Source organism: Leptodactylus fuscus, chromosome 6, assembly GCF_031893055.1.
Source record: "Leptodactylus fuscus isolate aLepFus1 chromosome 6, aLepFus1.hap2, whole genome shotgun sequence".
NCBI lineage: Eukaryota > Metazoa > Chordata > Amphibia > Anura > Leptodactylidae > Leptodactylus > Leptodactylus fuscus.
The window spans coordinates 172,367,670-172,391,800 of record NC_134270.1 but is presented as its reverse complement, the minus strand read 5'-3'; the positions used below and the strand labels follow the sequence as shown (position 1 = coordinate 172,391,800).

Here is a 24,131-nt window from a genome sequence, read left to right as displayed (position 1 = left end):
AGTACAAACAGTATAGAACTCTAGACCCAGTGCACTCAACATAAAAGTCTGTTTCCTTACAGACAGAAACACAAAAAAATATGTTTTTTTTTTTTTAAAGGGCCTTGTTCACTCACAAAAGTAGTCTTGGTGCACCTTCAGCTTACCTCACCAGAGCTGTGGGAGTTGCTGGAAAACTCACTGCTATCTCACAGGCTGCTGTTCACATTAGCAAAGCCCGGCCAGATAGGTGCGGTCAAGCCATAGCAGTCGCACAGGCCATCGAAATAGACATGCATAGACTATGCACTAAGCATAAAGGGAGCTGAAGCTGCCACACATATTCCATGCCTGACTGTAACACAGACAGGCACATACCATAAGTAAGTAATAAGTAAGGCCATTGCAATAGACATAAGTGCTCAGACTATGCACTAAGCATAAAGGGAAAGCTGTAAGCTCCCACAATTTCCATGCCTGTGACTGTAACACAGACAGGCAAATACAGGCCATCGCAATAGACATAAGAGCTCAGACTATGTACTAAGCGTAAAGGGAACGCTGAAAGCTCCCACACAACTTCCATGCCTGACTGTAACACAGACAGGCACATACAGGCCATCGTAATAGACATAACAGAAAGAAGTTGACAGAGTGCCCATAGCAAAAAGTATCAGTGCTTTTAGTTTGCCCTAAACACAGAGGAAAGCTGGAGAGGACTCAGCACCTTACTGGGCAGTGAATGAGCTGTGCACAGCTAAACCATCAGAACACCCTGCAGAGCCTGTAAGACAAAACCTAAATCTTTCTCTCGGGAGGAAAGAAAAGGGAAAGGGAAAGAAGAAGGGTTAACAGACACCTTCTTCCAACCCCTACAACCTCTTCACCACCTGTCCGGTCACACAGGACAGAAAAAAAACACGCAGGGGGGAGGTTCTTGTGCCCTCTTAAAGGGCAAGCCATGATTAATTCATTGGCTAATTAAACATCCGCCTGTCCTACCAGCACACAGGGGCAGAAATACCCCATATTGTGCCGCTGGTAGGATGACAGGGAACTGTTTTAATCACACAAGCTTGTCTGCAATTTTGTTATCATACAGCACATCTATGTTTAGCAAGAGACTTGAAATTATCATTTAGAAATTGCAATATTACATATATACTGTGAATAGACATAACATGAACAACAAATTCAAAGGTACATGCTCAACAGTAACATATACAGTAGCTACAGAAATGGCTTTGAATTATTATTGAATTACATCTAGCCCTGCAAAAACATGTCCTTATAGTGCTTTCTCAATGGAAAAGTAAAATAGTTATGGCTGTCAAAAAAAATTATGAAGAAAAAAAAGAAATAGAAATTGCACAGCAAGGTGTTAAGGGGAAAATCTTAACTCTATCAAATAGCTTTTATTTGATTGTTGCATCCCAAAAGCCATAACATTTATGTTGCCACTCGAGTGCTAGCTTTTTGTAGTATGAGTTTAGTCTAAGGGAGTATTCACACAGAGTAAAGTGACGCTGATTCTGGCACGATAACTCGTGGCTAGGGTTGACTGATTGGGATCAGAAAAGATCGGATTCCGATCGGCGATTGATTAAATTTCCCGATTGCGATCGGAATTCCGATCCCAATCTTTTTAGACAGGATCGAGGTCAGAGGTTATTTCCCACAATGCTTTGCTACTGGCCAAGCATTGTGGGAAAAGCTAACAATGTTAGCTAGTGACCTAGAGATGAGCGAGTACTATTCGAAACTGCCACAAGCCCTGCCTTCTTCCTAGGTCTGTAACAATAACCTGGGAGACGGGGGCAGCAAGGCGAGAAGAGGAGCGAGAGCAGCGTGAAGTGACAGCGATCTGTGCAGGTAAGTGGACACCAGGGGGGACTAAGTAGCCAGAGGATTTTTTTTTAATCACTACACAGCATGGATTATAACAATTAAAACGTTAAATTTGTAGACTCCATGCTGTGTAGTGAATAGGATTATTTTTAAAATCTGATCTTCGATTTAAAAAATCCCATTGACTTGCATTAGGATCAGAATTGGGATCGGGATCGGGTTCAAATGGAAAATGATCGGAAATCGGATTTTAAAAACAATCCTGAAATCTCAAGATCGGCTCAACCCTACTCGCGGCACAATCAGCACTGATAAAAAGCCTCCCATTGATTTCAATGTGTTCCACGCGGAAAACGGAACCTATTGAAGTCAATTGGAGTCTTTTTATCAGCGCTCATTCTGGCGCGAGTTATTGTGCCAGAATCAGCAGCACTTTACTCCGTGTGAATACTCCCTAAGGGTCCATTCACATGGAGGAAAATGGTGAAGAATTTGGTGTGCAATTTCAGTGCTGAAAAAAAAGTCATTGACGTCAATGGGGTCCTTTTTCTGCTAAGAAAAAGGACCCCATTGAAGTCAATGAGAGACTTTTTTTTCAGCGCTGAAATTCCACACCAAATTCCTCACCATATTCCTCACCATTTTCCTCCATGTGAATGGACCATAAGGGTATGTTCAACATGACTGAATTTTGAGCTAAAATTGAGGCAGATCACACTCAAAATCAATTGAAAATCCCACCTGAAATCTACCTCCCATTTTTTCCACTAACTCATTTTTTTTCAGATAGCATAAAAAATAAATGTCACGGGGGCCACACGGTGGCTCAGTGGTTAGCACTGCAGCCTTGCAGCGCTGGAGTCCTGGTGTTCAAATCCCGCCAAGGGCAGAAAATCATCTGCAAGGAGTTTGTATGTTCTCCCCGTGTTTGCATGGATTTCCATCCCATATTCCAAAGACATACTGATAGGGGGAAAAAATGTACATTGTGAGCTCTATGTGGGGCTCACAATCTACATTAAAAAAAATAAATAAATAAATATCACGCTGGATCTACAGGCAGATTACTCCTGATAACTCCCATCAAAGTGACTAAAATGCAGAGAAATTCTACCTGGCTGGTGCAGAATTTGCAGATTACTCAGCAGGTTTTAGAGGGAGTTCACACGGTGTAACATGCCGCGTGATGTGGAATATATGATCCACGCTCCCATTGAAATCAAGGGAGCATATACGGCCCACAAAATCTCACACGGCGTATACGTGCCACATCACGTGGCACGTTACTCCGTGTGAACTCCCCCTTACAGTGATAATTTTGCTAAGAAATTCATATCCCTTAAACTTGAATTTTTTTGCTTGTACATATTTGTGAGAACATACCTTTAAACCGACAGATGTAATATTAGATATTGACTTTTGTAGGATCTACTAATTGGACAAAGATGAATTAATGATATTCACTATGCCTACTCCATAGCAACCCATTGACACTGGCATTGGTTTTGTAGGGATATTGATGGGCAAGGAGGCAGTGGCTCATAAAAGCTCCTAAGATACCACTTTTACTATTGACAGCAGCACACAAGGGGTTAAATAGCTTCAATCAACAGTAACATTTGATCACAACAATGATATATTTGGATCTGAGGACATCATTTCAGTCATCATTTCTTGCATTTCTGATAGACAATATATGAGGTCTAATACTGTACTTTACATTCTTTTGTCTATCTTTGCAGGATCCCAGAAAGTTGGATTTTCCACTCAGGGGTGTGGGGCAAAATCATTCTGCAGTGTTGGCAGCCATTTCACATTTATTTCAGGTTCATCAATCAAATACAGCCTTACTTGCTCACCAGGTACACAAAGTGTCCATAAAGTCATCCTTTCTCCAGCCATTGTGTGTCTTCTACTGCTAAAGTTGTTTTTCTTGAAGTTATTATAAAAGTTCTAAGAGAATTGTTCAAAAAAGTAAAAAAAAAAAAAAAAAGTCAGGGCACTTGCAATGATAGATGCCTATATATTCTTAGCAAGATACAGGATCTCATTCTGCCTTAAAAAGTATGATCGTAAAAAATAAAATGGCTCCCAACGCTGCCCTGTGTGTAATGTAGTTATGATGGTACCCTGCTGCTGAAGGGGGAAAAATAGAGATGAGCGAACAGTAAAATCTTCGATATTCATTTCAAATAGCCGCTCAATATTCGACTATTCGAAAGAATATCGAACCCCATTATAGTCTATGGGGAAAAATGCTTTGTTTCAGGGTAACCCACCATTCGACTCAGGAGGGTCACCAAGTCCACTATCACACCTCAGGAAATGATGCCAACACCTCTGCAATGCAACTGGGACAGCAGGGGAAGCATGTCTGGGGGCATCTAACACACCAAAGTCACTGTATTACCCCAACATCACAGCCTAACAACTACACACTTTACACACTCAATACCACCTCTATGAAAGTGAGAAAATACCTGGAAACCTTCTTTCCTCCCCAATTGGATGGGCACAAACCCAAATTTAAGCTAAACAAACATTAACAACCACCCCTTTAAATCACGCTGCCCATGACAACCACAGATGGAATAGGCAATGGGAAATCCATCAGACCCCCCCTGAACTGTCATTGTGGATGTGTGTGTGTGTGTGTGTGTGTGTGTGTGTGTGTGTGTGTGTGTGTGTGATGTGGTAAGACCTTCCAAAATTCACTTGTATGGCCCTTAACATGAGCCCTTCCCAATTAAGTTACAGGCCCTTAGGGAGCATTCACACAGAGTTTTTTGGCATGTAATTTGGCACGTCATTTTACGCGCGTGGTTTTTTTTACGCGCGTGGTTTTTTAATGCGTCGCGCTACGTAGGCGTTTTCTGGCATGTCTTCAACTCGCGTTTACGGAAGCGTAAAAACACCTACAACTCATTAAAAACAAGAGCCAGCCCACTGGGCAGGGCCAGAAAGGACAACCCATTATTTAATCACGATACACCTGTCATGATGGACACGAGAGAGTTTGTTTGAGCTCTGATGAGAAGCCCATTACCTTTACAGAAGACTGAAAAATGTCGCAGAGTGCAAGGCAACCATACTCCCAAGAGCCCACAATTGCAGTACGCAATGAAGACATGCCACTGCTGCTGGCAGTGGCAGTCAATATGGTTCGTAGACGGCATCTTCCCCAGCAGGCAAGTTCACTAATACATAGTTATGTGTTGGCTTTTTAAATGATGTGAAAACACGTGTGGTTTGCTAAAAACAACAAATCTTTCATAGGAGGAGGAGGGTGAACACCAACACCAGCAGGCGCCTATGGCCAAGAAACCACGGCAATATTGGGTACACCCCTTAAATTTGACTCGCACTTCCACTGGAAGCTTTGCCACGCTGTACCAGGAGTTGAGGCTGTAAGTTTTTTATGTTTGCATGTTTTTACATTTAGCTTACCTTTTCAATACGTTCTGAGCATGTATGTTTCTTCATCTATGTATTTTCATGTCATGTCATTTTTCCATTGTGGACACTCTTGTCATTTATATTGTGTGTAGGGTCCATTAAATAGGGACATTTCACTTTGTGCAGTTGCAAGTGCATCCCATGACAGGTTTCCTTTTTTTTAAAAAGATTCCCCACTAAATTTCACACATTCCTGAGGATGAGGCCACAGGCCTTTGACCGGCTCCTGGTTCTCTTAGCGGAGCATCTCCAGCGTGAAGACACCACCATGAGGAAGGCCATCAGTCCCACGGAAAGGCTGGTCATCACGTTGCGGTATGTATTACATTCACATTTTCCATTTTGGTTAGTTGAACTGTTAGATTTTGGGTTAGAAATTAAAGAGCCAAAACATTACCTGATAACCAATTTGGCGAATGTTTGAGGCTACAAATTCATCATGTATTTCACAAACTCGCCTTCAAACACTGTCCCCATTTACTTTATAACATATTTTGTACAATCTCAGCGTCTGTTTGGCAGGGCGTTAGGCCAAAAGTGGTCGGATATAGTTAAGCATTGCTGTTAACAAATTGTATGTGTAGGTAAAACAATTTGTGTATAAAGTAAATATTGGCACTACTGTTCATATACTGGGGAAATACTTATATTTGTTTGTTTCTTTGTTTCTAGGTTTCTCGCAACAGGGGAGAGCTTTGCATCCCTGCACCTCCAATTCCGGGTTGGTATATCCACCATATCCGGAATTATGAGGAGCACATGCCATCTGATATGGCAGCACTTGCAACCCATAGTGATGCCCAGTCCGACCCCGGAGATTTGGTTGCAGGCAGCAGCAGGCTTTCAGTCTGTGGCCAATTTCCCCAACTGCATAGGCGCCGTCGACGGTAAGCATATACGTGTGCGGAAGCCACCGCACTCAGGATCACTCTACTTCAACTACAAGAAGTACTTTTCAGTGGTCCTGATGGCGGTGGCTGATGCCACGTACCGATTTGTTGCTATCAAAGTCGGTGCTTATGGTAGTACTGGGGACTCCTGGGCGCTACTGACATCGCTTTTGGGCCGCACAGTACTGCTAGATCAGGTGACTCTACCTCCACCAAGACCGCTTCCGGGTACCACGCATCCAGTCCCCTTCGTCATGGTAGGGGATGAGGCATTTCCCTTCTTGGAAAACCTGCTGCGCCCTTTCCCACGGAGGAGACTGGATGCCCGGAAGAGGGTCTTCAACATGAGGCTGAGCCGGGCATGACGCTTCGTGGAGTGCGCCTTCGGGCTCATGAGTAGTAAGTGGAGGGTCTTCACCTGTGCACTGCAGTTTGCTCCTGAAACTGGGGAGGTGTTGATCAAAGCTGCCTGTGTGCTTCACAACTTTGTATTGGAGTGTGACAGCCCCAACATTGGAGTGGAGCCACAGGCAGCTTTGGGTCACCCACTCATACCATCTAGGTCCTCAGGTCGGGCAGCCAATGCAGCTGTACAGGTGAGAGATGCCTTCACGGACTACTTCATGAATCCCGAAGGTGCCGTGCCTTGGCAGTTTTCTCGCCTCAGTGATGACCAGCCTGACCCGGAATGAAGACCTTCCTCATTGTGGTGTTTTATTCTTTGTTTCTTTGCCATTTGTGTAGTACACATGTACATTTTCCCACATGTGTATTTGTGCACATTCACACATGTATATATTTCAACCATGTCACATGTATATATTCTTCCTTTTGGGCTGTAAAATGTGTATTTCCTTGTATGTTGTCAAAGACAGAATATGAGCCCTTTAAAAAAAAATAACCAAAAAACCATTTTGTTTGTGTCTGTGTTTTCCTTTCCTTCAAGAAACTAGGAAGGTTACCCAGGGATATTTGCCCTTATATATTTAGCCACTTTAAGATATTATAGTCTGTGAAATCACAGAAACTGTGTGCAAAATCCAACAGTGCGCAGAATAGAGGACAATGAAGGGCCCCAGGAGAACAGCTATTGTTAAAAAGCCCAATTTGCACTTTCTATAATGTTTTTCAAGACAGTCTTTCAGGCTGGCCTTCTATTTAGTAGGCAGCATCTATAGCACTGTACTGAGTTTGCAGGGTGTAGGAATGCAGCCTCCTTGTTGGGCTAGGTTACATCATGTTCATTTTCACATGAGTCTATTTGGAGTGTTTCTGAATTTATACTGTACAGTGCTGTAGGTGCTGCCTTGCAGAAGTATCTTCCTGACAGACTAGCTGTGTGGAGCAATGCTCTGAAATCTGTGCACTGTTGGCTTTGCCGAAGTATATTGAGCAGCCTGTGTGCCAAACCATGAAAACTTCTCCCTTATAAGGGTGCATTCACACGGAGTAAAATGGAGTGTAATTTTGAGTGTAATTTTTACACATGTAAACATTACACTCCAAATTACACTCCATTTTACTCTGTGTGAATGCACCCTAAAGAGGACCTTTCATCATATCCAGCCACATGCAGTGTTATATACTGCTGGAAAGCTGACAGTGCACAGAATTCAGCACACTGTCAGCTTTCCAGCAATATATAAAACACTGCATGTGGCCGGATATGATGAAAGGTCCTCTTTAAAGATGCCTATGGTGAAAGGCAGGAAAATCTGCAGTATATTGCAAGCTAATGTATTGAAAAGAAGAAAACACAAAACAATGTATAAAGTTTTGAAACCAAAAATAAATTTTTATTACAATATTTACAACTTATTAAAAAAGGGAGAAAAGAGCATAGGGAAGGAAATTAAGAAGACGGATAATCATCCGGATTCAAAAGTGAACAGTGGATTGGGCTGGGAAGGGGAGAGTCCGCAACATGGGGAGCAGGAGATGGCACAAATGTGGGCCCGGGACTGGGAAGTAGGGGCTGTGTTGGGGTGGAGGATAAGTTTGGGGATTGTGGTTGGGCTGGAACACAAGTGGCTGGGCCACGGCAACACAGCTGCCGGAACTGGGATATGAGATATCCCACTTCTGGCAGCTCACGAGCAGACTGGAAGACTGCCGCCACAGCATGGACATACGCCTTGAAATGTTGCTGTCTCTCATGTGGCAACTGGCGGCAGATAGCTGCCACATCATTCCCAAAGTAACTGGTGTGGTCCTGGCTGTTCACCCTCCGGATAAAGGACACAGCTTCCCGCTCAACATCCAACTGTCTGTCCTCTATCCGGGGGGTCCTTCCAGTCTGCTCGTGGGTGGAAGGTGTGCGGCATTGAGGGGCACGACATCCATGCCTCCTCCTGTGGGTGAGTGGCACCGGCTCCTGGGCTGACTCTTCTTCCGTGACAAGTTGGCCAGCCTGAGAAGAACCAGGTGACATAGGCTCGGAACCCACTCGGAAGGAGGTGTCGTCGTCACTGGTATCTTGTCGTCCCCTCACCGGTTCATACGAGCAACCGGCAGGCGGGCTTTGTGGGTGGATGGCCTCTCTAGTCTGCAGTTCCTGTGGTGGTGGTGCAGGGGAGTCTGACAGTGTCTATGTGACATTGCCTGATGATCTGGATGGTGAACCAAAAAAAAAACAAAAAAAAATTACTTAAAAGGCCGTAGATTTTAACCATTTAACCAAAAAAGAGATTATTCCAAAAACACTTACGACTTTTCTCCCATGCCGCTGAGCAGGAACTGCAGATCCTCATAGAAGGTAATTTTCTGCCGCTTGGCAGGAGAAGCCCCACTCCGCTCCGCCTTCCGGATGTCCCGTATGAAGCGGTCCCGCACACTCTTCCACCGTGTGCGAACATCGTTTTCTGTGAAAAAAAGATGGTAAAAAAACATTGAGGCCAAAAAAAACAAAAAAAAAAACTTTTTTCACATAAGCCAGTGTTAAACATACACAATTGCAACAAAACAAAAAAAGCAGAATGCCAAAAAATATTCACCAATTCGGATTTTATCACTGCGCCGAAAGCTGGACCACTGTGGCTCAAATAAGTCCTCGCAGATGCTGATCCATGTGGCCTCTTGAGCATGGCGATCAGCATACAAGGGATCGGCTTTAGCCCAAAGATTGGGTTTCAAATGAACCTGCATAGTTGTGAAGGGAAACATAACAGAGAAATTAATATACCAAAACGACACATCACAAGGAGGCGCTACTATATCTATATGTTTGCATTTTTCACACAGTTTCCTAACAAACAGTGGCGTTGAAGGCCAAATCTCAACACGAGTGTTTTTTTGTTGGGGTGTAAATGTTTGCCCTCCCTGTGAAAAGGCTAGTCGAGCTTTATAAAACACATATGGGCCACATGTCAGAAGCCTGGATATAAAACAAGAACAACTGTATGGTGGGCCATAATGTGCCCACAGCTACCAGCAGAGATTGAGGCCCTTCAGGTGACTTCAGCCTTTTACCTGCAGAGTTTTTGGCCCTTGGAGTGAGTTGAGCCTATAACCAGCAGAGTTGCGAGATTGCGAGACAGGGTGGATTGAGACTCATAGGAGCAGAATTGTGCAACGCTGATGGTGGAGGAGTATGAGGAGGAGGAATTGTAGAGGGTGAGCACACACATGAAACTTCATGTCGGTGTGCTTGACTCCGGTGGACAAGAAAATGATGGGTCTATCCAGTTCATTTTGATCAGCGTCAGCCGGTCAGCACTGTCAGCTGCGCTTATCCGTAATTATGCCACCGGCAGCGCTGAAGACCCTTTCCGAAAGCACGCTGGTGGCAGGGCAGGAAAGGACCTCCAATGCATACAGCGCAAGTTCCAGCCACAAATCCAACTTGGAGACCCGATAGGTATAGGCCGCAGAGGGATCGGAGAGGACAGGGCTTGGGTCGGCCAGGTACTCCCGCAACACGCGCCTATACTTGTCCCTCCTGGTGACTCTGGGCCCTTCAGTGGCGGTAGTTTGGCGAGTGGGTGCCATTAAATGTGTCCCAGACCTTGGCGAGTGTGCACCTGCCGGGTGTGGACCGGATGGCAGTTGTTAGCCTGTTTGAGGAACTCTCCTCTCTGCCGCCAACGAGAGTTGATGGAAACATCTCCATCATATTCTGCACCAGTTGCTTGTGGCAACCACTCATGCGACTGCAGCAATGGGATGCACTGAACTTCCCCGCTAGCCTCCTGTGTGACAATGAGATCTGCCACTTCGCCTTCCTCCTCCTCCTCTTCCTCCCTCAATATATGCTGTGAAGTGGACAGGAGTGTGCCCTGACTATCCTGCTGGGATGTTTCTGCTCCTATGCCCGACTTCTCAGCGTACAATGCGCTATCCCTGATGGCGATGAGGGATTCTCGCATTACAGGAGTGGGATTGTGACACGAGTGCGTTGTCACAGCTAACCCTCATGTTTGACGACTCAAAGACACGCAAGATCTCGCATAAGTCTGCCATCCGTGGCCACTCATTGTGCATAAACTGCGGGAGCTGACTCTGAGGAACCCATGGGTTTTGGAGATGGTACTCCATCAAGGGTCTCTGCTGCTCACATACTCTACTCAACATGTGGTACATCGAGTTCCAGTGTGTGGGGACGTCATACATCAGCCAGTGTTCTGGCAGATGGAGGCGTTGCTGGAGGCTTCAAGGGCTATCAGCGGCTACTGTAGACTTGCAAAAGTGAGTGCACAAGTGCCGCACTTTCATCAGTAACTCGGGTAAATTGGGGTACGTTTTTAAAAATCACTGCACCACTAAATTGAACATGTGGGCCAGGCATGGGATGTGTTGGAGGTTGGCAAGCTCCAGAGCCGATACCAGGTTCCGGCCGTTATCACACATGACCATTTCTGGGCCCAGGTGCAGCGGCCAAAACCATGTTGCTGTCTCATCGAGGAGGGCATCCCTCACCTCGGAGGCAGTGTGCTGTCTGTCCCATAAGTTGATGAGCTTCAGCACAGCCTGTTGACGTCTCCCCACGCCAGTACTGCAGCACTAGCAACAGTGGGAGAGGCAGTGGCGGCAACGCCGGACGACGATTGTCCTGCGTTTTCTCTCTGCCACTGAGCCCAGTGCTTGCCTTCCAAATGACGGCACATGGCAGTGGTCGTAAGGTTGCTCTTTTCAGAGCCCCTACTCAGTTTGGAGTTGCAGAGTGTGCAAACCGCACTATATTTGTCTGCCGACATACATTTAAAAAATTCCACACCACCGAAGACCGTGATGTGGGAGTTTTTCTAGGCTGGCTACAAGAGGGAACATTTTGGGCCCTGCTAGCTGTGGCCTGGCTTAGGTGAAGCAGCTGTTCTCTGCCTCTAGCCACTCTCTTTGGTGCTGTACTTCCCTCCACATCTACACTGCTCTCCCCGCTTGATATCCACCCTGTCCAGGTCGGGTCAGTGTCCTGGTCGTCCACCACCTCCTCTTCCAATTCCTCTGACGGCTCCTCCTCTTGCACACCGACGATGGCAACAGGCTGCCCTGATGGCAACTGTGTCTCGTTATCGTCGTCACTGGCCGATTGCTGGTCAACAACAACAGGAGATAACGGATGCTCCAGTGTTTGGGCATCAGGAAACAGCAACTAATCTGTTACCTCCGGTGATTCAGGACGTGGTGAGACAGAGAGAGGGACAGTGAATGGACCGAAAAGAGCTCCTGGGAGGTGGAAAAGGTGGGTTTACTTTGCTGGGAAGATTGGGCATGTTGTGAGGAAGGAGGACCAGACTATTGGTTAGGCGGAGGAGTTGAGGTAGAGGCTGACTGGCTGGCGGAGAATGTGCTGGAAGCATTGTCCACCAGCCATTGTAACACCTCTTCCTGGTGCTCGGGCCTGGTAAGGATTGTACCCTGCACCCTACTTAATGTGATTATCAAGCCGGGGACTGTGTTTAAGCGCAATGCTTGCTGCCGCAGAGCTGTAGGTGCAGTAGACGCTGTTGGTTGAGCGCAACCTTGCTCCACATCTGCATTTCCACTCCCCCGTCCCCTCGCACTAGCCTTACGCATTTTTTGATGTATATACTAATGCCATTTTTATGGTGTATACACCGAGAAAAGCTGGTTTGCACGTGTATATATAGAAAGAACTAACTGCTGTGCATTCCTGCTATTTTGTGGGGGACACCCCAAAGAAAAGCTGGTTTGCACATATATATATAGCAAGAACCAACTGCTGTGAATTCCTGCTATTTTGTGGGGGACACCCCGAAGAAAAGCTGGTATGCACGTATATATAGCAAGAACTAACTGCTGTGTATTCCTGCTATTTTGTGGGGGACACCCCAAAGAAAAGCTGGTTTTCACATATATATATATAGCAAGAACTAACTGCTGTGTATTCCTGCTATTTTGTGGGGGACACCCCGAAGAAAAGCTGGTTTGCACGTATATAGTTGGAACTAATAGCTCTGTATCCCTGTTTCCACCGTCCGGGGAAAGCTGGACTCTTGTCCATGCAGTGTATAGCTCTGAAAAGAGCTGTTGTTTTTCTTCAGTTTTTCCCTGCCTACAAGAAGCTATTGCCTATCTAGCCCTCAGCAGATATGTTTCTCTCCCTATCTCTCACCGCAAATCTGACGAATATGGCGGCCGCTGTTCTTATGAATGGGAGGTCACATGTTTTTGGCAGCCAATGGGTTTTTTAAAATTTTTTTCAATGCCTCCATTGTCGTAGTTCCTGTCCCACCTCCCCTGCACAGTTATTGGTGCAAAAAACACGCCAGGGAAGGTGGGAGGGGATACAAATTTTTACTGCGTATGCCGTGTGGTATTCCATTGGAAACGAATACCTCGAACGGCCTGATATTCGATCGAATACCTTTTCGATCGAACGGTGTTCACTCATCTATAGGGAAGAACTATGGCCAGACCAGGGTGCATGAGAAGGCAGAACTAGGGTTGGGCAGATGTGGGGACTTAATATTGTTTATTGAAGATCAGGTAGTGAACATCAAATTAGACAGAAAGGAGACACCTAGCGACAGGAAATTTAAAGAGTTTTTCAGGCAGAAAACAACAACATTTGTAATTAAAGTGCATTATATTTTGGTCCAGAATCACATGCTCTGTTACATGAGACTTATGATTAGATACTGGCGTAAACATGGTGTATCTTTGACTCAATGTTGTACATCTAGGTGTGGAATCTCAGAAACAAGAGAAAGGCATATGCTTCACAAAGTGCCAAAATAGTGTCCAAAAATTCTTGTATAAAGTAATCCAACTAAAATAAATTATAATTTATTGAAGCATAGTCGTCTATAATATCCGGCATCAGATATTATGATAAATTTGGAGTATTTTCAGACTAATATTTTTGTCTAAATATTCTTAAATATTGACCTAAGATGTCTGAAATGTTAGTGACAATTTAAAACTTATTTGAAAAAAACCCCCAAAAAAACATCTTTTAGGTTATAAGTAGTGTGTGTGGTCTGTGATATGAAGCCTCACTCAGAATGATAAAGGACTAGGGTTGAGCGATCGGGATGGAAATGATCAGATCCTGATCGGCGAGCGAGTAAATTTTACGATCGCGATCGGGTTCCAATCTCGATCACTCAACTTACCAGCACAAATCTGCTGCTGCAGTCACTCCCCGTTCTTCTCATCCGGTTCGTTCTCATTTACAGGCCTTCAGAGTGCCGTGTGCGCCCCCGCCTCCCAGGCTAGTGTTACAGACCTAGGAAGAAGTTGGGGCTTGTGGCTTAGAGTGTGGGCGGGCACTGGGAGGCAAGATGTGAGTGATAAGTTTGCTGCCACATTCAGTGTTAGTGAAGAGTGTTCTCACAGTTCTTACTTAGGCTGAATTCACACAGAGTTTTTTGGACCGTATTTTGAAGCGGAATCCGCCTCAGAATCCGGTCCAAAAAACACCTCCTATTGACATCAATGGAAGCCGTTCACTTCTTTTTTCCACAAGCGTTTTCTTCCCGCTCATGGAAAAAAGAAGTGAGCTTTTCTTTCTTGCTGCTGATTCATTTGGGCCTAATCCAGAGCGGAATGCCGCAACTGTTGGAATGCCGTGACTCTCGTGGCTAGCCGCGGGAGGCGATTTTTGGTCCGGATTCTGAGGTAGCTTCCCATGTCAAAATCCGATAAAAAAAAACTCTATGTGATTTCAGCCTTAAAACACTCTTCACAGTCACTGAATGTGGCACTTGTAACCCCTTCTTCCCCAGGCAGCAAACTTATTATCATTATTATTATTGTAAAGGTGAAAGAGCAGCAGGCAGCTGCACGCAGAGTACTGTGTGCTGTACAGCCTGCCCTGCACACATGGATTCACCTTAATACTCTTCACTCACTCTCCAGAAGGGCTCAGTGCTGTGCTGCGCTCTCCATAAAATGAATCCCTCACACAGCTATCTACTTCCTGCACAATGTCTCTGCCCCCTTCATTCTCAGGACGCACACTGAGGCCTTCCTACTCCCAGAACCCAACAACTTAGGTGGTCTCGGACTTCAAAAAGTACAAATTATTTGTTATTTATTTTTTGGAGATATTAACTAGGGAGGAGCCCCCTAAGGTGTCTGTCCCTGTGGCAGCTGCTACCACTGCTAATGTGGTAGTTACACCACTGATCTTGGGGCTCTTTACCAACCCTAAGAGAAGCAGTGTGGGGGTCGTTTTGCCACTCTCTGTGGTGCAGAGCTGAATTACAAGTCCTGTGACCTGCATCTACTTCAAGGTCTATCCATCATCTTTATTTTACTCCTGAATTGACTCCAATACACACCTTCCTTCTCAGATCTCACAGTAGCTGACTGTAAGTCTTGTGTCTCCCTACTCATTGCTGGCTTGGTGATGCTGAGAGTGGTGCTTCTCAGAGTCTCCTGTTTCCAGTAGTCCATTACATAGTGCCTTCCCTGGTTCTTCTCCTGTGCCTCTTGGATGGGGTCCGCCATCTTTGTTGTGCATCTCTCACCACACATCACCTAGTCCTCTGTTGCTCCTTCACCCCGATATGCACTATCTGAAGTCTCCTAGCTCTTGGCCCTCCATTGCTTGCTTGTAGGAACTGTGACTTTGGGCGCTGCCGATCTTGGGGAAGGGATTGCAGAGTCCCTACACGACCATCAGGGGGGCTCCTCATTTCCCCCTTGACCATTAGTCTCTTGGCTGTGACCCATACTCTGTAGTGCCTGCCCAGTCCTCTCCTGCTCCTTTAGACTGTATGTATCTAGGATGCTGTCTTGAGGAAGGGAGTGCTGAGCCCCTCCACATACATCAGTGGGGGCTCCTCACCTTCCACTTGATATTCTGCAGGATTCATCCATAAGTCTGCTATACATCACATTTACAGAGTTCTCTTTTTGTTCTCCTGGAGGTGTTAATTTCCTAAGTACTCATTGACGCATGGATTGTCACCATAATACTCATCACAACATTGTGGCTGGTGCATGTCCCAGACCATTACCTCTACTACAGTAAACTTCTCACTTTGTGTTCTTTTTGGGAACTTTACCCTCTGTTAACATCTGGTGGAACCCAGCATACTATATTTTTTTATTACTGTACCTTGTTTGTTTCTCTGCAATAAGCAACACACTCCCCTGAGTATCCTGATGTCCACCATCTAACTATATTCACATCTTGCTTTAAGTGACACCCTTCAACCTTCAACTTCAGGTCTGGTTACTTCAACAACTCAATTGCTATGAATTTTTGGACTATAGCTCGCAGGGGGAGGATAGCCCCACCCAAGAAATGGATTTCTTCACTACATCACCCACTATACAACCTCCAAATGTCAAATTCCTCTGACAATATTCCTCCATCTACTATTCAATCTTCTTCTGCTCAACCACCATCTGACCCTTCCATCTTAGAAGGTTCTTCCTCCAACTCCACATCATCCTCAACATCACCTCACCTGGTGCATTTCTTCAACCCCAGATGGCGAACTTCCCCATCTGCAGTCTGTGGAGGTGAGGGTACACCCTTGAATTCCCCATCTTAAAGCCCAGCTAAACAGTGCATGAAGTGGGACACAACATTTGATTTTTCCTCCTTAGGCTCAGGAGCCTTCCCATGACACTCCTGACACTCTCTAAAATTTCCTGTTGGAAACCAGGCGGTATCTGAATCCTTTTTAAAGGACATTATGTTATACCTTCACAGCACCATTCAAAAAGATATTACAAAAGCTATTTCTAATGTGCCTTCTACAATTGACTCTCTTGGAGAACGCATAGATCAAGTTGAAACTAAAATGGGTGAATTTGCTGGCATTAACAGTTCCCTAGTCGATGCTCATAATGACCTGGAAGAGGATGTGGAGGCTTTAAAACTAAAACTAGAGGGGCGGGGGGGGGGGGGGTGTGGCTTGGACATAGCGGCAAGCAGACGTGCTCTCTTGGAGCTCCGAATCTATAGAGCTTCATCAACCTCCATCTGCCAGATTCCAGCCACTAATCTAAAGACCTTTGCGCCAAGGGACATCCCCCATCCCTAGTACGCAGATTAGGAGTGATTTTGTGCGACTACACAACATATCTTGGCATACAGACTTCGGGCCTACCTGTCTGGTCTGAAGCCTCCGCCATCTTGGACTCAAGCGGTGGACCCCGGGGACTCTGCCATGCGGCAAACATCTCTGACACCGCCGGTGCTGCGCATCCTCGACCGCACGGCTCCCAACAGACCAGGTGGAGGGCAGCGGGAAGCGAGTGAGCTGTCAGAGGTTTTGGAGACCCGCCTACCCACAAGTATACACCGGAACTGCGCTTTTGGTCCTACTTCCAGCTGAACGCTGTGACTTGCGGACAGGACCTGAGGAGAGGAGGCTGTCGATGGGACCCTCTACACTCAGCTACCGACAAGAGGATCCCCCTACTGCATATACCCTTGCTCAGAGGCTACTCCTGGCGGCGGCACTACAGATCCAGGCACCACCTCGGGCCCCCGGTAGGTCAAAGCCACACAGCGCTGACAGGTGGATCCCTTCACCTCTTATTTGTTATAGAGACATTGTCCCCCCATTTGAACCTCTACCTCATGCATCACGAAAGTAGAGACACCAGGATAGTACTCCTTACCTGTGTTACATGTGCTTAAACTGAACTGTCTCACTAATGCACATAGGAGTCACTTCTTGAATCCACCACTTTGAATGTATTTCTAGCAGACCTGCTTCTCATTAGACAAAGAAATTACAGATCACATTGACTGGCCATACATATGCTATACCTGCACTTTGACCTCTGTCTGCACCTACACCACTATTAGCCTACAATATCACCACAATGGTTAAAATCGGTCGTGACAAGGCCTCTGAATCATCTCAGCAAGTACACTCTCCTGCGGCGCACACTGACATGCATAAATTTTTAACCAAGTGCCCTCCACAAACCTCTCCCACCACAGAAAATCCCCAACCAATAGAACCCACTGCTAGTAAGGAGGGGATGGGAGAGCCGGCCAAAGATACCCTTCATGCGGAACTACACCCGGCCTTGATCACTAAGGACTATCTCAAAGAAGCGCTCTCTCAGGCGATTGCGCCAGTGCTTCAGGAGCTCACAGAGATAAGGGAGGAAATCAAAGCAATGGGCCCGAGAGTGGATGCTCTGGAAACTAATCAAGCTATTGCAACCAAAACCACTGCAGCACTCTCCTGCAAAGTGGAAACTCACACTGAACACTTAAACAAATCCTACCTCCTCCTGAAGGACTTAGAAAATCGCAATAGAAGAATGTCTGCATCAGGGGTCTTTCAGAGAAATATCCACCAGACTCCCTTCTTGACATCTCAATGTCAATATTCAAATCTCTGCTGGGCAAGAAGAGCGCTGCCAGGATAGAGATTGAAAGAGTACACAGAGCTATACGCCCGAAACCAGGGGAAGATGACCCGCCTGTTATATGCGGCCTACTTTCCTCCGCTCATACCTCAGTGATTCTGAGAGCGGCCACAGACATACATGACCTGTCCTTCGAGGACTCTCCTCTACAAATTTTTCAGGATCTGGCCCCAGCCACATTGCAAAAAAGGAGAGTGCTGAGACCATTGCTTGATGTAATGAAGGCCCGTAAATTACAATACGCTTGGCTATTCCCTTTTGGACTCTATACTAAAAAATGGCAAGAAAATAAAAATATTCACCCCGAGGGATCTCAAGACCGTGTGGGAATTATTAGAAATAGACCTTATGCCGATCCCTTCCTGGCTACCAATCCCTGATGACCCTCCTTCACTATCCAGCTCTAAAAGAACAGAGGATCCTTGAACACCTGTCCGCTTTAGGTTTAGCTTCAAGGATCAAGCGCCACCTCCAACGTACACCAGATGCCAGAAGAAGAGTTCGCTGAATCCTACATACCCTGTGCATCAATGGACTTACAGTTGACTGTTGTTGCTTTTATTTACGGGACAGTAAGTTGTTTGTTTGCTCTCCCTCCTCCCCTACTGTCCCAAACCGAGCTCCAATATTATCATATACTCAGAGGTTTACGTACAGAGGAAGGACTTTAGATTGATACCTCAGAGACTATTATTAACATTTATTAAGAGTGCACTTTCATTTCTTGCTATGCTACTTATAGAAGATACTCTTCACCTTATAGAGAATGTTGTTAATGTGATTTATGACCATTTAGTTATGTTCCCTGGCGCAGAGACGCATGTAGCGATAAATATTATCCACATTGGCCAACAGGCCCACTACCACATAAAAGACAACATAATTCTAAAAAAATATAAATTTATTGAAAAAATACATAAATAAATAATATATGTTCAGAAGTAATTAGTGCAACCAGCAATAGATGCGATGAAACTACATACTGTTAGGCTTCCATAAGGTAATATATTTCATAAACAGTCAGTGCAATATTCCATAGCATAGTATTTCAAGAAAGTGAGTAACATTGGCTATATACAAGTATATAAGAGCTCTTGAGTCACTAGCATTGCTAACTAAGAAGCCAATGAATAAACACTTAGTGTTGAAAACAAAATATTGCAGACATAAAGAGGAGTATGTGAACTACTAGGACATTACCTGTATGTATATCATGCACCGATACGCGCCCCGATGCGCGTTTCACCACGCAAGTGGCTTCGTCAGGGGGAAATAGCTATTTCCATAGCCGCGCGTACCCGCGCGAGATTTGTTTTGTCAGCTGATTGGTCACGTGATCGTTTCTAGAAGCGTCCTCGCGCATGCGCCGCTATTTCACTGCGGTTTAGACTCGCCATGGGCGGTCTTTTGGTTACACGCCTTGTGATCTCATTGGACAACCTATCTATATGCCGGCATATATATATATATATATATATATATATATATATATATATATATAGCGATCTGTTCCATCCCTTGACTCCACCTCCTGACGAAGGCATTGCGCCGAAACGCGCGTCGGGGTCTGGGTAGTGCGGTGCCTTGTCCCTGTGAGTCTGCTCAAGTGTCCCTATCATGGGTAAGCTCTAATGTGTCAAACCTTTATATGGATATGAACGCCTAGTGTGAGATGCATTAGTCTTTTTGCATTGATAATGAGTTATATTATAATGGATATCCATTTATGGGATTGTATGGAGTATATCACTGATTCTGGTTATGTTGTGTGCACTTGCTTTAATCCTGTTTTAATATGATACCATATATATGAAGTGCTCTCACACTTTCATTGAGTCTCAGGTGAGACCATATTATAGCTATAAACACTTTAACTTTCTAGTAACTTCAGCAGCATCTCCAGGGACCATTACTTCAGCTGGCATCCCACACACCCAGCTTTTTTGTATCTGTATTCTTTTGTCCTTAACGGTGTCCATATTTTCTTGTATTTTGTATATTGTCATTTAATAAAATTGTGAAATTTTAACATTATACCATGTGTATTGGTGTTACAATATTTGCATACCAGATGTCATACTTACCTTGTTTGTTGTTGGTTGCTCTTGGTTGTTTGGTAAGGACAGGTTGTTGTAGGGCCTATAATAGGTACAAGAGATACACGCAATTATTTGCATATGCGTGTTTGTTTTGTGTTTTGTTTTACCACCAGGAAGCTGCAAACCCACTCTTGAGAGGTGTAATTGACACCTGGAAGACCTTGGGCCCCAAACTAGCACCATCCCATCACCCCTACTGCCGACAAGCCTTATATCAGCTCTTTTTGACAGTCCTGAGAGACAGCCTTCTTTTGTCCTGGCCTGCTCTTTTACACTTTCATAAATAATAAACCTACAAATACTTAACACTAGAGTTAATGGCCAACAGATACTTCAATACACATTGATATACCTATCTAGTATCAAGGCTAGTAAAATGATGAATAATGTCCACAAAAATATAAACTGTACAAAAATATACTTTATTAGCTACTTGAGGAGAAAAGAGTTACATAAGTGGGAGTCACAGTGAGAAGAGCACAAAAAGTACAGAGTAATCATGATACACACATATACCATAGAGGGGTCAGAGGAGCTGAAGAGTGTGCTGTTATAATTCACCAGATATATAAGTATGCACAATAATTTAAAGATTGTGGATCCAAAAATGTAAGTAGCAATAATGCAAGTGCAAAAGTATAAATACATAGGTCAGAGTACATTATCCACAAAGTGGAGCATTTTACTTAAGATCTATCTAGCTTCTGTGCCTGCATACATAAAGATATACTCAAACTCCTCAGATATAAGTATATAGAGTATTGTGCTCCCCACTGTGACTCGCACTCAGAGTCCCGACGTACGTTTAGCACCCTTCGTCAGGGGGCTCTTTTAGACTTTTGTTTGAGAGATGTTTGGAATGCGACTGAGGAGAAGATAGAACTTGAACCGGTAGGGGTCGCTCCAGACAAGCCTCTCTCTTTCACACTCCAGACAAGCCTGTCTCTTTCACACTCCAGTCACATGTTCGAGCAGTTTAATAAGAATCTTCATCTGAGAACTGAGTTGATGCAGTTCGAGAAACTACTTCTTTTACAGACTACTATGATGTGCAAAACCTCTGTGATCCTACACAGATTTGTATCCCCGCCTACTCCATACAAGCCATCTTATATCACTAGTTGGGAAAAAGAATTGAATCTATCTCTCACGAACACGGAGGTAGAGTCGCTCTGAAGGTCTCCCAGGGTTTGTCTACATGCGTATGACTAAAGGAAAACAGCTTCAAGTTAGTCTCAAGATGGTACCGGACACCTGGCTGGTTGCTCCAGAAAGGCCTTTTGAAGGACGCAAAGTGTTGGCGTTGCTCCTCTCATGATGGCACGTACCTTCATCTCTGGTGGACCTGCCCAAAAATAGTGCCCTACTGGACTGCTAGCACAGAAAGAATTAGAAAGATATGAGGCTCGCCCATCAATCTCTCTTCAAAGGTCTTTTTTCTCTCGCTACTGAACAAAACGTACTCATCTGAGAAAAGATCGCTTGACCACTTTTTTGCTGGCAGCAGCAAAGTTGCTAATACCAATATTCTGGCTTCAACAGACCCCCCCTCCTATTGACTTATGAGAGAAAACAGTTCAAGAAATTGCTCGCCTAGAGGAGTTACTGAGCTGGTCCTCCAGAACTCAAGATTGTTATGTGAAGACCTGGTCCCCCTGGAACAGCTACCGCAATCCCCCAACCACAACTTAAACTCTCTGTTACCCAAGCAGAAGAGATACATGCTTTACTACTGGACGAACTGGATCTTACCTTCCCCATCCCTCACTCTCCTTCCTATCCTCCTTTACTAACCCCGCCCCCTATCTTCTTTAAATTGTGCGCTATGGTTACTGTACTCTTAATGAGTCTTTTAATGTACTTGCTGTTTTTGGAAGTAACAAACTGTTATCTCATTTGTTATAATAATCGCTGTTCTATTTTCCTATATGTTAATTGTGAAAACCTCAATAAACCTTGTTGAATTTAAAAAAAAAAAACTAGAAGGGCGGAGCATGACCACATAAGAAGGCGGACGCGCATCACTGAAGCTCCAGCCAGAGAGAACCTATTCACCGCCGTTGCCCCAGAAAACAGCAGGAGATATGGTGAAAATCGGCAGGGATCGATCCGGGGACCCCCCGAGCACATCCCGACAAAGCAGCAAGGAGACCTTCAGCGCTTCTTAAAAGAGAAGACTTCTCTGTCTCCTCCTCCTTCTTTTTTTTTTTTTTTTTTTAAATCGAAGGCCTCAAGCAATGCCAACGTAAACACCAAGTGCATGAAAAAAGTGGGAGTGCCACTAAAAAAAAGTGCCCAGGATGCTAGCCAAAAACGTACCCTTTCCCAAAAGAGAAGAGGGTTCCCGACTTTACCCTTCCCCACAAGGCCCAAAAGGTGCCAAGCAGAGTTGAGTACCAGCGGGCTAACTGTCGAAGCAGAAAGTCCTCAAACGTCCTTTTCCCCTTGGACTGCCACCACCTAGGGTACTGGGGACTGACCTTCGTCCAGTTTCTCCTTGGGCTGCCACCACCTAGGATACTCCTGGACTCAGACCAAGTACCAGCTTCCGCCCCAGTCGACCCAGGGCGGATCACCAAAGAGACAGGAGGGAAGACCATTACAGACTTCACCTCCCAAACGACCATCAGGGGCATCCCAAAAGGGTGCAGCATCCTTTCGTCGACACACAAAAAAGGTGATGAGTGGACAAAAAGAAGTGAAAAAATAGTTAAATAAGTGGTAAAGTGCCAGTCAAGGCCCGGTTTTCCACCAATCTATAAAAATTCTCCCGCACTGGTAAACCAGGCATAAGGAGTGGGGTGCTCAAAAAGGTGTAGGCTAGTGCCACGCAATGTGCCAAAAACCAGTGGGTTTTCCACGCCCAGTGGTCTAAGGCACCCCGGGGTCCACTCTGCCCCCAGGGCACAATACTAGAGGCCTTCGAGCGCTTCCCCGGCCCCCAGCCAAGATCCCCAGGCACCTGGTGGTCATGTTGCCAGCATCCGAAGTCTTCACCAGTCCCCTGCAGTGGCCGACGACAAAAAACACTGGCGGAACTGGTTACTAGCTTCTTCTCCCAGCAACATGCCCTAAGTGCTTCTCCATTCCCATCTCCACAGGGTTTAGTCTACTCCTGCACGGTGGGCCCTAGTGCAGCACCTAAGGCAGTTTCACTTACTTCCTGCTTCTGATAAGAACAGATACTACACTTGATCTTAGCCAAAAGGCTGAGAAGCGATTTTACTTAATGGCAGTTTGCGAGTGAGCCTGCGCAGTAGCGCTCCGGAGGGAAGCGCTACTACGCAGGCGCGGGATTTGAAGACAAGAAGACGGAAGAAGACACGGAACCAGAGGGCATCATTACAAGAAGACAGAAGAGGTCATGGTGCACATTCGATAAGATTTGCGATAGAAGATATGAAGATATGTTTTAATGCTTTTATTTACAGACGGGACCGGGGTTTAATATAAAATTTACGGTGCCTGAATAGCCTTTTTAAAGGCTATTCACGCATATGTGGGGCTCTATTAGCATAATTTTGCTGATAGAGCCCCTTTAAGCTCTGTTTCCCCTGGTGGAAATCCCTTTAAATAATTCCTTGATTCTCCCTCATCTCCCCCCCAATCTCAATTGCGATGTTCACAAAAAGTAAAGGAGCTTAACTTTGGCTAAGACACGTATACACCTTTAATTACTTCTCTCGTGTTATGTTCATTGTTAATTGTACACAATTCAACAAATTCATTTGATCCTTTGTATTCACTGACAATTTTGATCAATTATTGATACCATACCCTGTTAATTATTGTACTCTCTTATCACTTATCTGTGTTTGTAAAGCCTGTTAATCTTATGCCATAAACATTATACTGGATGCTGTAATTTAAATAGGTTTTTTAAAAAATTCAACAAAATTAGATTTCAAAACAAAACTTTTTGAAAACAAAAATTATTTATTTTTGTTTTGAAATCTATTGAAGATATAAACTACAGGAACATTGTGAAATTCCATGGTATCGCAGAATCTGTTTTATCTTCCAACCTACCTCAATTTTTCCAATAACT

The 24,131-nt window shown here is 44.9% G+C and overlaps 1 pseudogene; it reads right to left on the bottom strand.

Moving 5' to 3' along the window:
• Positions 1-23,180: 23,180 nt before the first annotated feature.
• LOC142210913 (U2 spliceosomal RNA) lies at positions 23,181-23,304 on the bottom strand (annotated as a pseudogene).
• Positions 23,305-24,131: the final 827 nt, after the last annotated feature.